The sequence below is a fragment of the Geotrypetes seraphini genome, chromosome 3 (genome assembly GCF_902459505.1).
Source record: "Geotrypetes seraphini chromosome 3, aGeoSer1.1, whole genome shotgun sequence".
Classification (NCBI taxonomy): domain Eukaryota; kingdom Metazoa; phylum Chordata; class Amphibia; order Gymnophiona; family Dermophiidae; genus Geotrypetes; species Geotrypetes seraphini.
The window spans coordinates 157037499-157050391 of NC_047086.1; the positions used below are offsets into that span (position 1 = coordinate 157037499).

The following is a 12893-nucleotide window of genomic DNA, read 5'->3' on the forward strand; positions in this document are numbered from 1 at the left end:
AAATTTATATAGAATTCTCAGATGGAAACTTCATTTAATTGACAGAAAATGATCTTTGGATAAATTTTGTTAAAATCTGTGTGAAACAGCATAAAAGCAGTAGCTATTTACCGTATTTTCTCGCATATAACGTGCGCGTTATACGTGGTTTTTACAAACCGCGCATACCCTTGCGCGTTATACGCGTGAGCGCGTTGTACAAAATTTTTTTTACATAGTTTCCCCCCCCCCCCGACGCCCGATTCATCACCTGGAAGGAGCGCTCGCACTCCCACCCCGAAGGACCGCTCGCACCCCCACCCGAAGAACCGCTCGCACCCCCACAGCCTCCCCCCCTCCCCCATGGAGAAGCTGTCTACCTTGTTTCCGGATGCCAGCCCAGCTGCTTCCTCTGCCGGCGGTCCTGCCCCTTCTCAGAGCCCTGTGCTGCGCTGCTTCCTCTTCAGGCGGTCCCGCCCTTTCTCTGATGTCAGAGAAAGGGCGGGACCGCCGGAAGAAAAAGCAGCACAGCAGGGCTCAGAGAAGGGGCGGGACCGCCGGCAGAGGAAACAGCTGGGCTCGCTGGCATCCGGAAACAAGGTAGACAGCTTCTCCATGGGGGAGGGGGATGAGGCTGTGGGGGTGCGAGCGGTCCTGCGGGGAGGTGAATCGGATGTCGGGGGGGGGGGGGGCATCAGGCTTTCAGGGTAGGGACAGGACTTCAAGGAGGAAAGGAGAGTCGGGGTGGGCGAAAACAGAGTCAGGGTCTCCAGAGGAGAGTCGGGGCGGGCGAAAGGAGAGTCGGGCAGCATGCGCGGTATACGGGTGTGCGCGGTATATAAAAATTTATGTACATAAATATCTGTTTTTTGCGCGCTATACCCATGTGCGCGTTTTACACGGGTGCGCGTTATCTATGTGAAAATACGGTATTTAGCACTTTTGAGAACCTTTAAGGTTTTGGTATATAGAGGTCCTTATAAACATCATATTACTCATTTTCTCTATGCAACAAAACCCAAAGAGTAGCAACATTCCATGCTACCAATCTCCCAAGGGAGCTCAGAACAGTTTACATGAATTTATTCAGGTATGTAAGCAGTTTTTCCCTGTCCCAGTTGGCTCACAATTTATCTATGCTTATTTTAAAGTTTAATTAAAAGCAGTAATTGATATTTGATATGGCTTTATCTGCTTTATACTTTTATTTACTGTTATGTTTTTAATAGTTTTCTATTTTCATTGGATTGTATTTTTAGATGTTATAACTAACCTTGAATATTTAGATGTTCTGAGTTTAATACATGGAAATGGTACTCCATCAGTATCATACACAGTAAAACATTTAAACAGAAATATAATCTGCAGAATTCAGTTGAAGATTTTAATTAAGGTTAAGGTATTTAAAATCTCTTGTGGTTTGTCCCACCTTTTTTAGTGCTTTGAACTTTATGCCCCTGGATGGGCAAACCCATTCATTGGGCTTTTTACTTTTGAAAGCCCAGTCTATTAAGGATGCAGCCTGCTCACTAGAGGTGAAGACCCTCCCAAAGGATACATGGAAGTATTTAAAGAAAGGAAAATAGTGAAAGGGTTTAGTGAATGAGGGGAGGTATAGCGCCCCAAGGCCTTCATTGGAGTGACAGGAAAATTTCACAAAATACAAAGGATATCTCTTATATAAAAGCTTGTTTATTTTGGTGCATGAAATACACAGGGACCAAAAGAAGGAATACAGTATTATTTCTTTTTATTTTACAGATGTCGCGAATAACATTTGTGTGAAGTTTTTGTATCAGTTACATCATTTCGCTTTTACTTGATTATTGTTCAGTACTGTATTATACCTATTCAGTAACTGTAAAATAAAGAGAAATTAATAAATACTATATAAGTACTGTAATACTGTATATTGGAAAGGTCAGAAGAAAAGGCAAAAACTAAAGTCCTTATGTTCTGAATAGCTCCCTTAATTGGTGACCCGTCAAAAGTGCGCCGGCCATTGGCGTGCCGACAATCACATGCAGGACAAATGCGCACCGCCGCTCTCACCGCTCTCTGGCCTTCCTGTTTGCGTTCTGAGGGTGTGGGGGGGGGGAACCCCCCATACACTTAAGTCACACACTCCTCCCAAAGCCCGGCTCTTCTGCTCTGAGAGGGGGTGTGAGGGGTCAAGGAGGAGGGGGAACGGGAGGGTGAGGAGTTGTAAGTGTACTGGGTGGTATTCCCCCCACCCTCAGAACGCAAACGGGAAGGCCTGACAGTAGTCACAGCGGTGGCACGCATTTTTCCTGCACGCAAATGTCTGGGCGTGATTGCTGGCGCATCAATGTCTGGCGCGTTTTTGACGCTGTACCCCCTTAATCACACTCTTCCTCTACAGCACCTAAATTCCTCCAAGTGACTCTGCAAACCACTCTTAAGAAACAAGCTTCCAAAGTCGGAAAGCTTCCCTACCGCCCTGTGCCAGTAGTGCTAGTGCCGGACCCTCAAAAGCAAAATGCACAAAAATCACCTCACCAGGGCCATCTCAGTGGAAATGCAAAAATCACTCCTGTCTTTATGCTTGAGACACGGTGGGAATCATCCTAAAAACATGGCATTTTTATTGTTCTTTTGGTTGTACAGTATTCTGTTTCCCAAAAGAGCCTGCAGTGTAAGTGTGTATCCAAGGCAGTAGGAGGTCTGTTTATTTGTTTTTTAATTTGCAGCTGAGCACCCTGCTGGAATGTGAGCCTCTTCTCTCTCTTTTTTTTTTTTTTGTCCACACCTCAGCTCTATGCCTGTGGCTAAAATGCTAATTGTTATCATAGTTTTGGTGCTGTTTCTATTTGGGAGGTTAGGGAGAAAAACACACCCTGTTTAGCAACAGATGTTGCTGGACCAGTCTGGACTCTGGAGCCCTTGTTGATGATGTCATTCTTCCTACACCAGAAGAATGATGATTTCCTTCTTCAAGAAGCAGGGGATGGAGCTGCTGCTCTCTTGTCTGCCTTCATCTTGCTTTAGGACTTCTGTCTGATGTGTCATCTACTGAAGGCAATTTGCTTCTTTCTCCGAGGTCAAGCGGGCATAATATTCTCACATGTGGGGTAATGCCATCCATATAACTTGGTACACACACTACCAAGTGCACTATCACTTTAAATCTTTAGGCAGTGCACATACTGTGCCTGTACCAGTGCCTTCTCGTCCGACATTGGCTCAGAAGGCCCACCAGTTCTTTGTTTTCTGGAGAGCTGAGAAACTGTGTCTTCAGTTTTTTTCTAAAGCATGTCAAACATTTACCCCTTTTTTGTGCCTTTTTTTCATTGTTCTCATAATTCTTTATTTTTATCAGAACTTTTGATGATGATATAAATAAATAAATGACGAGCACCTTCCTTGTGGAAAGAAATTTTGTCTATTAGGCTCTTACTATTCTGTATCATCTGTGATATGATGCCATCTGCTGGTGTGATAGATTAATATCAGCCTTTTTTTCAGAAAGAACTCGCTTGATGCCACTTTTTTCCTAGGATTCCTGTTGAAGTGGCAGCAGACTGACAAAATATAAATCAGAGAAAAAAGAAGTCCTGAAAAATGTTCAGAAAACTTGAAACAATTGCTAAAATTAAGAGAGAGAAAAAAACTTGACATGATTTACTTGATCATTTTTTGTTCCTTCTTTCACACTCTTGCCCATCTCTTCCACTTTCTGCAGCTTAGATGGGCCAAATGAGTTTTATCTGCTCTCCTTCAATGTGTGTTACTCCTCCTAACCCGAGGGTCTGAAATTCCAATTCCCAAACCAGTCATATGGTCAGGAAATCACTAATGGATATGCCAGAGATGTGCATTCACAACACAAAGGAATCCAACGAAAACTGCAGTATCACCAGCCCAAACAAAACACAAACTGCAGACTCCTATGTCCAGATGCAGGCAATGTTTATTATACCAAATATTTTATGCAGTTGAAAATACCACCTTATAACAAACCAAGGGACCTGAGACGGTCCGTGTTTCGGAAAACACTCCTTCCTCAGAGGTCCTAATGAAAATGAACAAGTAAACTAAGTAGATATATATAATACGTAAATCAATATAAATTGGTGTGCAAAAAAGATAGATAAAGATCCATGTGAACAAATGTATGAGATCGAATAGATTTATGAGATGAAGAAATGAGGATAATGTGCGAACAGAATGGAGAGAAATAGTGTCATCTATAATACATGCATATAACCACCGTGGTAAACATAATAACTTCACATAAGTATTACAGATACAAAAAATGATAATTGAAACCCAGAGAATATAGACTATTAGAAGTGCTCTCAAATCTATGAGAGGTGCAACAATGTGCTTGAAAATTATGTGATAAAAACACATGATGTGAAGGTGAATGGCAATAAAGCGTATACATATACTGAACTTAGGTGAAAACAGAGACCACAAGCGGGTGAGTGAACACAAACTAAAGAAATCTATCAAAAACAAATCCAAAATAGAATACCAATAAAGGTGAAAAGATGAAAAGAAAAGGAGAAAAACCAAGAAAAAACGAATAGAGACCTACCATGGTTGCTAAGGTATAAAGTAAACCGCAATAAAAGGTATAAAACTAAAGTAAAAGAAAAAAACCGAATGAGTAAATTACCGGTCATGACTTTAATCCATATAAAAAGTTAAAAGATATATGATTAAAACATATATAAAAGGTATAAAACGTTTAAAAAAAAAAAAAAAAAAGGGGGGGTTAAGTTATAAAAGTTAAAAAAGGTTGAGTTAAAAAGGGGGGAGGGGAAGGGGGGAGGGAAAGGAAACATAACCCATCACATGAGCCCAAACATGTTCTGTACTGAGCACAAAGGGGGGAGAGAGAAATAATGAGCCCCGCTTATCGTTCTAGGCCCCATTAGATGGCTGGCCCGGACCTTCTCGTCTACGTCAGAATTGACATCTGGTGTAAGGCTTCTGGGCCGGTGGTGTGCAATCGCTGCACCCGCCTGGCCTTTCCCTTCCTCTACTTTCCGCTGCACTGAGCAACCATCAGCAGTGGTGGCATGCGAAGGGTGTGCAATGGCAGCAATCTAAATAAGGTAACGGGGGGGGCGGGGGATTTGGGTATTCGCTCCATAGGACACACCCCTTTTTCTACCCACTTTTTTTTGGGGGAAAGTGCATCTTATGGAGCGAAAAATACGGTATCATGTATAATTTGCTTCTGTAGATGAAGAATCAAAATTTGATCTGTAAGATAGGAAGCAACCACTCTGGAAAAGTACGGCAGGCACCTATATACGTTTCTCAGCCTTTTGCTGCTTTTGCCCTTTTTCTAAAATGCACAATGTGCTTTGAGTAATAAAATTGAGGGAAGGGCTTTTTTTGGGGGGGGGAGGGAGAGGGAGGGCATGATTACCTCATCTTTGTTTTTGCTATTGAAAGCTCTGCAATGTTGACCTTGCAACAGGCTTCTTTTCTGTAACAGAATTTAATAGGTAAATGCAGTGGAGTCCACTAAACTAAATCTGCCAACTGGATCTAAATTCACAGAACAGGGTTGGTATTGGGCAGACTTGTATTGTCTGTGTCCCATATATAGCCATTCAGTTGAGGATGGGCTGGGATGATTTAGACGAGCAGGGGTATGTTTGGGCAGACTGGATGGACCATTTGGGTCTTTATCTGCCATCATTTACTATGTTACTATGATCTAGTTCTGGCTTTACCCTGTTGCATGAAGTGACTTATAACACTGATTTCCCTATTGCATTCTCTTAAGAAAAGCAGGACTACAAGTCTCAAAATGCACTGGAATGCTATATCAACCCTGTCCTGTGAATCTAGATCCAGTTAACAACCTTAGACTAAACCAGAGGTTCTCAATCCAATCTGGGGACCCTCCAAGTCATTCTGGTTTTCGAGACACCCACAGCTGTATCCTGAAAAAACTGACTGGCTGTGTAGTAAATCTTTTAGGACTGAATTGAGAACTCCTGTTCTCAACTGTTTGAATTTTCTGAGGTTGCTTGCAGTTCAAGTTCCCTGTAAACTCTTCTAATCAAAAAATTGCTGATGGCAATTTGCAGTTGTCAATATCTACAGAATAAATTTAAAGCTGTATTGTGCTGAGCATAGACTGAGATAGAATGTGGTTTCTCTGTTAGTCCACTAGAGTTTAATTAATAATAATAAAAAAAACCCACAGAAAAATAAGATACCTTTTTTATTAATTGGACCAGCTTTCAAAGGTTAGAAAAGGTTTTTTTGCCTTTGAAAGCTAGTCAAAAATGTATTCAGCAGGTCCAGTAATTCAGCAGGTTATCACAGACTTGGGAATCCACTGCTGCTTGTGGTGCTTCATCTTGCATGGCTGGGAGTAAGAACAGGCTTGTGCTGGGCCCATCCTTCTTTGCCTCACCTTTTTCTAACTATTGCGGGTTGAGATTTTTTTTTTTTTTTTTTAAATATCTGTGGGCGTATTTATTTTTTGTTTTGTTTGGTAACTATTTCTCACACATTATGATGCCTATCAAACACAGTACCAGAATGGAGCTGTTGTTTTTTTTTTAATTTCGTGACAGAATGTAGTAACTGAAGTTATATATGTGCTTATAGGTATGGATCATTTTCTCCAGGCTAAATCTCATAATTTGAGACATAGTAGGTGTGTTTGTGTTGCTTTGATGCAAAATGCTGGAAAAGGAGCTTAGTAACATAGTAATGACAGCAGATAAAGACCTGAATGGCTCAGTCTGGTTAGTTAGGTGCCATCGACTCAAGTAAGAGTTCTAGTGACTTGATGAATTACTGATCTAAAAAGAGATCGGTTTTGTGCTTGTCCAGTAAGGTCCTCCAGCATAATCCCCATGGTTATTTTCAACATATCCAGCCAGCTGATTGCAGGTTGCCCTCTTTGCCTGGTTCCTTCGATTTTCCCAAACATAATGTCCTTCTCCAGTGATCTTGACGAGATGCATCCTTGCCTGTTGTCACGTTTTATTGGAAACCAATCAGTGTTGACATATTCTGTTCTCACTGCAGCTTCTTGATTTTCATAGAGGCTCTTTATTAGCTGAATTGTGTGTTTGGATATTCCCATTTGTGCTAGAGTTCTCCATAGTATATCTAATCTAATCCTTAGGTTTGTATACCGCATCATCTCCACGTTCGTAGAGCTCGACGCGGTTTACAGTAGGAGAAATAGGAACGAACTACAACAGAGGGTTAGAGGTAGAAGTGTGAAGAAAATTTAGAGGACTTGGGATGCCAAGATATAAGAGTTTCCTTGATTCCTAAGTTGGAGGGAGACTTACATTTTTTGAGAAAAGCCAGGTTTTCAGATGTTTGCGGAAAACTTGGAGAGAGCTCAAGTTCTGAAGAGGGGAGGTAAGGTTGTTCCAGAGCTCAGTGATTTTGAAGTGGAGGGAGGTCCCTAGCTTTCCTGTGTGGGAAATGCCTTTTAGTGAGGGGAAGGATAGTTTTAATTTGTGGGAGGATCTGGTGGTATTAGGGTTTGAGGAATTCCAAGAAAGAGGGATAAAGGGAGGGAGGATACTATATAGGATTTATCATATATCATATATATTTCATATATCGAAACAAAAGTAGAGGGGCCCTTGTATTCTTTGCTCTTCTTCAGTATCCATTTAACATTGGCAATAATGTCTTGTTTCTTGACCTTTTCTGAAACCAGCCTGAACTTCGGGTAGTTCTTCTTCAGCATATGGTAGCCATTCGTTGTATTATTTTCAACAATATTATGCTGGCATGTGGAATTAATACAATTGTTCTGTAGTTGTTACCTGTCTTCAGTATAGGTATGAACAGTAATCTCCAATCAGTTGGCCATGTTTTTATCCTTCTAATTCTGTTGACATAGTCAAGTTAGGGCCATGATATTGCCTTATCACCCTTTGATTAATTTAATTGGAATATCATTAAAACCAGGTGACTTGTTTTTCGATAAAGATTTAATTGCTGCTATGTTTTCTTCTTTTAAAATATCTGGGTCTTCAGTTTCCAGTTCAGTTTCACCAATGTTATCCTCATTTCCTTTTTTTGTATAGATTTTTCATATATTCTTTCCATCTCTTTCTAATGTTTTCTGGATCATTCAGCATCATTCCATTGGCGTCTTTAAGCATCCCCAGTCAAGGCTAGAATTTCTGCTGCAATCTCTTAACCTCCTGATATGCTAATCTGGCTTTTTCATTTACAAATTTCAATTTAATTTTCTGACAAATATCCTTTAGATATCATTCTTTGTCTTGTCAAACTTAAAGTTGAAAAATACGTGTTTGCAAAATCCAGTTATTAGTAGGGAAGCATCCAGGCCATGTATACCAGAAACAAAGCTGACAACACATAAATCAAAAATTGAAACGGAGAAAAAATAAACCTCAATTGAGGGAGGTTGGGACTACCCAGCCCTCCACACATCATCACGGGTTTATAAAAAAACTCCGCAAACATATATATGAGTCACTGCTTCACTCATTTTCATACATACAAAGTCATGTTTTAGTCACTTTTTTTCAAAGTCTTTTTCATATATATAAGCGTCAGTATATAGCAATACAGGCCAGCATCCCAAACTTAACTCAATTAGTTAGCAAGGGCTACAGCTTAATTAAATTAGTGTAAGAGCTCTTGGAGATATGAAGCACACAGTCAAAAACGATATGGAAAAAATACACTCATCTGGAAAAAGGAGATTTTCACCAAAGGCTTCCAACTCATAAACCCGTGATGATGTGTGGAGGGCTGGGTACTTGTGTAGTCCCAACCTCCCTCAATTGAGGTTTATTTTTTCTCCGTTTCAATTTTTGATTTATGTGTTGTCAGCTTTGTTTCTGGTATACATGGCCTGGATGCTTCCCTGCTAATAACTGGATTTTGCAAACACGTATTTTTCATATATTTACTAATGATTTGGATGTTTTGACCTTTATAAACTTAAAGTTGAAACACTCGATTCATTTATGATACTTTTTTTTGCTATCACTGGAAAGTTTTGCTCGTTGCCTTTGTTTTGATACTTTTTGGTTTCTTCTGAAATCCAAGGTGATTTCTTGGCTTTCTTTCTCTTCTGGAGTGTTTTGTTTTTTTTGGTTTCATCATTAATTAAGGTTTTGATGTCATTACATAATTCTTCAGGCTCTCTATCTCCTGTACAAGATGGGCAAATCTGTTGTCTAGTTTCATCCAATACTTTGGAATATTTTTAGGATGCACTGGGAAGGGGAATGCCTGCCATTTTGAAGAGGTGGGCCTGTTGGCAGGAGCGAATGGGCATCCCTCTTGCCAGTCTTCCAGTAAAGATATGGGGGGTCTTGGGGTGGGTCCTTTAGACAGGAGGGAGTGGACATCCTTCCTGCCGAATGGAGGGAGGATCTTCTGAGTGCAGCAGCCAGCTGAGCTCATGGCAAGGGATTTTCCCCTGATCAGCTGAGTCAGCAGGATTCCCCAAAGCTGTGGTTTCAGCGAGTTCTGCCAGCTCAGCTGATCGGGGATTCCCCTGCTATGATCAGCTGATGGCAAGCTGCAGTCTAGTTTCAGGATCCCGTGGCAAACATAGGCAGCTGAAATGTAGGCCAGGGTTTTCCAGGCCTACATTTCATCCGCCTATCTGTGTGAATCGTGCCTAAGTATGTGCTTTAGACTTCCTAATACCACTTCTGGTGTTGATCATTCCTACTTTCACTTTCATCAGCCTAAAGTGCCTATGTAGGCGCAATTCTGGTCCATTAATCACGCCAGTTTTTACCATTTCTAACTGCATTTTTCCAATTAATTTAGGCATCGGTATTGAGGGTATTTTGCCAAAACTTTAGGCGCCCTTTATAGAATCAGCCCCTTAGTAACTAACAGGGTAGATTTGATTTAAATCAAATAGATTTAAATTATGATTGAACTCACTAGTCAGAAAGACTTAGGGCTCCTTTTACAAAGGCGTGCTAGGACCTTAACATGCGGAATAACGCGAGCTAGCCGCTACCGCCTCCTTTTGAGCAGGTGGTAGATTTTTGGCTAGCGTGCGCTATAGTGCGTGCTAATCCGATGTATGCGGTAAAACCCCCATAGCACACCTTCGTAAAAGGAGCCCTTAATTTAAATCATGGTTTTCTCATTGTATTCACTGCCACCCAGTACTGCCCAAAAAAGGAATATTTGTGTTTCATCTAATTATTTCTTCATAATAACTGTATGAAAATGATGATAACGTGCAGTAATAAATATTTTTGTTCAAATATGACAGTTCCTGAAGACAGTCTTTTAGGTTGGTAAATGTTTTGATTTCATCATATTCCTTAAAAATTCTTCCTGTTCAAACACATTCCTTTTGTCATCTTCATCAAAGCACTTCTAATGATGATGATTCATTCAGGCCATAAGGCCTTGCATTTCTTTGATGCAGTATTTTCATTTTTGCACACATGCCTGCCTTACCAATAGGTAGAGGAACTTTATTGAAATATTCCCAAACTAGGTCTCTTTTACAACCTGCTCTTATAATAGGTTTTCTCCTCCAAGGAGAGAATAATATGATAAATTTCAGGCTATGCACACAAAGATCCCAAGATTTGTGAGGTATTCTACTCAAAAGGTTTCACTTTAATTTTTACTACTTGCCCCTCCTCAAATTTAGCTCTTAAAGGTTAGGGGTTGAATCTATGTACATTGATTTGCAAAGCAACAGTGGGGCTAAGGCCTTTATCTCAACTATGTATATTTTATAACATTTTTGCTGAGAAGTATTTTATCATAACATTTCTAGTGTAAGTCCTGACAAGTGGGTTATTTTCCCCAAACCATGAGTGTTTGCAGGACGATGTCATCTACATTCTTTTCAGCTCCACCTCTTTCCCCAGTGGTCTGTACTGTCTCCTTTCAGTTTTTCCATCTGCAAGTGAGTCGAGGAGGTGCCTTTCTGATCTGTGCAGAGTATATTTTGTTGTTTTGAGTTTTTTTTTATCTGAATCTGGAGGCTTTTGGTGCTCAAGAGCACTCCAGTAGCCCTGGGGCAGCTCTTCCTAGGAGAAGACTCGGAAGTCTATAGCTAACAGGGCTACCCTTTTAGAGAACCTGTTTAGCTGGCTTGCATTTTCATTTGTGGAGCATGGGGCCATTGCCCTGGAAGCTAGGCTTGTCCCTGATTTATCAGGTGCTTGAACTCAGGCTGTTTGACCCCATAGTGGTCTGGGAAGGGCTTTGGTAGGTGCCAGCTGCATTTTCCTCCCCTTGTGGATCCATGGAGGTCTGAGATCTCAGTCCGACTAGCAGCCAAAAAATTGTAGCGTTGTGAACCCTTTCATATGCTTGGTTGAGGCAGTGGTCTTCTCCAGATCCCAGCTGCAATGAGAGCTGAAGCAGCCAAAGAGCACCAGTATAGCACAGTGAGTATAGACTATTATAGCCTGTGGAAAAATTGTTTGTGTGTGTGTGTGTGTGTGTGGGGGGGGGGATATCTCAAAATCTATGTTTTGGTGGATTCTGCAGCCTCCTATAGGGTTCCCCACCTACAAAAACCCCTTTCCAGAATTTTGATGAAGCTCCCCCAGTGCTAAAACGCTGCCATAGTTGCCATCTTGGATTTCATGATTTTAAATAAAAAGCCTTTACCTGCCTCAAAACCCCCTCAATTTGGCTTAAAATTGAATGTAGTGGATTCCTCAGACCTTGCTACTCCTGTATTATGCCAGATTTGCGCTGGCTGGCTGAGGAATGTCTGCACACCACGTTCTGCGGGGCATGTGGATGGGGGGGAGGTAGGAGCCATGGGTTTAGCTCCCTATGGTACCTCTAGGGCTGGGGCTCATTTTCAGGGAGAAAAATACCTTTCCGAGCCCTTGGATGGTGACCTGGGCAAAGTGCAGACGCCATATAGTCCAAGAAGAGACATAGTGAGTCTCTGAAGGGGTTCCCTGGGCTTCCTGATCAGGCTTTACCCCAGATTTTGCGAGTCTTTTGCGGAAACCTTACGTAAGTTGTCGGGGTCCTTTCTATGCCATTAGCGGTTGCGCCAGTGGCATTCTGACCACAGATAGAAAATTGGAGCTCAGGATGTTTAATGTTTTTCAACTGTATTGGCAGACTAAGGCCCTCTTTCACTAAGGTGCGCTAAGTGTTTTAGCACGCATTTAGCGTGCGCTAAATCAACGTGTTTACTAACGCGTCCATAGGATGACATGCACGTGTTGGCGTTCAGCGCGTGATTAGCATGCACTAATATTTATCATGTGCTAAAAAGCATAGCGCACCTTAGTAAAAGAGGAGGTTAAGGTCCCATTAGGAGGTTGTCTTTTTGTGCAGTGCTTCCAGTTAGACTGTGGAGAGTCCAGTGTTCAGATACTAGTTTGTTCAGGGATAATAAAAAGGGGACAAAAAGCTTAAAATAAATAGAAGGTTGTACCAGAATGCTGTAGAGAATGAAACTGTGTACAAGGATGACTTTTTTTCTCCCCCCCCCCCTAAAGATTTAGTTTGGATTATACCGTGTCAGATTTTAAAACATGTGAATGTTAATTAAATTTATAAAGTTGGTTATTTTAATGTTCTTTCCAGAGGGGTATATGTCATCGTCTTAATTGCATTCATATTTCATGCATTAGATAAGCAGCATTTCGACAGAAGATCAAAGAGTTGGCTCTGTTGAACTATAAAGCCACAAACCTGTGACATCATTTATAGAAGTAATACATTTTGCATATGTGTAGTGTGTATGTCTTATGCCTTGCTGAGAAGTGCAGCAGCCTGCCTCACAGTGGAACACAGGCTCAGCTCTCAGGCCCTGTTTCTAATGAGACAAGGTAGCAGTGGATGCTTCTGACAGACCTGTACTCTGTTCTAGGGGCTATTGCTGATCTTTTCATTGCCTGATTTTTATCTTTCTAGATGAATGTTCATGAAGAAGGCAGTTTTGTGGC

At 41.2% G+C, this 12893-nt stretch overlaps 1 protein-coding gene across 2 annotated transcripts in view; it reads left to right on the forward strand.

Annotated features, from left to right (window-relative positions):
• Positions 1–12893, forward strand: part of NHSL1 (NHS like 1) — a 397692-nt gene that overhangs the window by 133481 nt on the left and 251318 nt on the right. The window lies entirely within an intron of this gene.